This window comes from Chiloscyllium punctatum, chromosome 48 (genome assembly GCF_047496795.1).
Source record: "Chiloscyllium punctatum isolate Juve2018m chromosome 48, sChiPun1.3, whole genome shotgun sequence".
Classification (NCBI taxonomy): domain Eukaryota; kingdom Metazoa; phylum Chordata; class Chondrichthyes; order Orectolobiformes; family Hemiscylliidae; genus Chiloscyllium; species Chiloscyllium punctatum.
In genome coordinates, this window is record NC_092786.1 from 23,904,566 (window position 1) to 23,906,984 (window position 2,419).

Sequence of the window (2,419 nt, forward strand, 5' to 3'; positions counted from 1 at the left end):
GGCAGTGTGAGCTGTGTTATGGTGACACAGGGCAGCTTGAGCTGTGTTATGGGGACACTGGGCAGTGTGAGCAGTGTTATGGGAACCCAGGGCAGTGTGAGCTGTGTTATGGTGACACAGGCCAGTGTGAGCTGTGTTATGGGGTCGCAGGGCATTGTGAGCTGTGTTATGGGGACGCAGGGCAGTGTGAGCTGTGTTATGATCACACACGGGCAGTGTGAGCTGTGTTATGGGGACACAGGGCAGTGTGAGCTGTGTTATGGGGACACAGGGCAGCGTGAGCTGTGTTCTGGGGACGCAGGGCAGTGTGAGCTGTGTTATTTTGACGCAGGGCAGTGTATACTGTCTGATGGAGACACAGAGCAGTGTGAGCTGTGTTGAGGGAACGCAGGGCAGTGTGAACTGTGTTATAAGGACACAGGGCAGTCAGTGCTGTGTAATGGGGACGCCGGGCATGTGAGTTGTGTTATGGGGACATAGGGACGTGTGAGCAGTTTTATGGGGACCCAGGGCAGTGTGAGCTGTGTTGTGGGGATGCAGGGCAGTGTGAGCTGTATTATGGAGACACAGGGCAGGGTGAGCTGTGTTAAGGGGACACAGGGCAGTTTGAGCTGTGTTATGGGGACAGAGGGCAGTGTGTGCTGTGTTATGGGGACGCAGGGCAGTGTGAGCTGTGTTATGGGGACACAGGGCAGTGTGAGCTGTGTTATGGGGACACAGGGCTGTGTGAACAGTGTTATGGGGACAGACGGCAGTGTAAGATGTGTTATGGGGGCACAGGGCAATGTGAGCTGTGTTATGGAGATGCAGGGCAGTGTTCGCTGTGTTATGGGGACAGAGGGCAGTGTGTGCTGTGTTATGGGGACGCAGGGCAGTGTGAGCTGTGTTATGGGGACAGGGGGCAGTGTGAGCTGTGTTATGGGGACACAGGGCAGTGTGAGCTGTGTTATGGGGACACAGGGCTGTGTGAACAGTGTTATGGGGACAGACGGCAGTGTAAGATGTGTTATGGGGACACAGGGCAATGTGAGCTGTGTTATGGAGATGCAGGGCAGTGTGAGCTGTGTTATGGGGACAGAGGGCAGTGTGTGCTGTGTTATGGGGACGCAGGGCAGTGTGAGCTGTGTTATGGGGACAGAGGGCAGTGTAAGATGTGTTGTGGGGACACAGGGCAGTGTGTGCTGTGTTATGGAGATGCAGGGCAGTGTGAGCTTTGTTATGGGGACGCAGGGCAGTGTGAGCTGTGTTATGGGGACACAGAGCAGTGTGTGCTGTGTTATGGAGAAGCAGGGCAGTGTGAGCTGTGTTATGGGAATGTAAGGGAGTGTGAGCTGTGTTATGGAGGCACAGGGCAGTGTGAGCTGTGTTCTGGAGACGCCGGGCAGTGTATGCTATGTGATGGGAACACAGGGCAGTGTGAGCTGCGTTATACAAACGTAGGGCAGTGTTAGCTGTGTTGTTGGGACACAGGGCAGTGTGAGCTGTGTTATCAGGACAAAGGACGGTGTAAGCTGTGCTGTTGGGACACAGGGCAGTGTGTGCTGTGTTACGGAGGTGCAGGGCCATGTGAGCTGTGTCAAGAAGGCACAGGGCAGTGTGAGCTGTGTTATGGGGACACAGGGCAGTGTGAGCTGTGTTATGGTGACACAGGGCAGTGTGAGCTGTGTTATGGGGACGCAGGGCAGTGTGAGCTGTGTTATGGTGACACAGGGCAGTGTGAGCTGTGTTATGGGGACACAGGGCAGTGTGAGCTGTGTTATGGGGACGCAGGGCAGTGTGAGCTGTGTTATGGTGACACAGGGCAGTGTGAGCTGTGTTATGGGGACGCAGGGCAGTGTGAGCTGTGTTATGGGGACGCAGGGCAGTGTGAGCTGCGTTATGGTCACACACGGGCAGTGTGAGCTGTGTTATGGGGACACAGGGCAGTGTGAGCTGAGTTATGGGGACACAGGGCAGTGTGAGCTGTGTAATGTGTCACTCACGGGCAGTGTGAGCTGTGTTATGGGGACACAGGGCAGTGTGAGCTGTGTTATGGGGACATAGGGCAGTGTGAGCTGTGTTATGGTCACACACGGGCAGTGTGAGCTGTGTTATGGGGACACAGGGCAGTGTGAGCTGTGCTAAGGGGACACAGGGCAGTGTGAGCTGTGTTATGGGGACGCAGGGCAGTGTGAGCTGTGTTATGGGGATGCCGGGCAGTGTATGCTGTGTGATGGGAACACAGGGCAGTGTGAGCTGCGTTATACAAACGTAGGGCAGTGTTAGCTGTGTTGTTGGGACACAGGGAAGTGTGAGCTGTGTTATGGAGGTGCAGGGCCATGTGAGCTGTGTCAAGAAGACACAGGGCAGTGTGAGCTGTGTTATGGCGACACATAGCAGTGTGAGCTGTGTTATGGTGACACAGGGCAGTGTGAGCTGT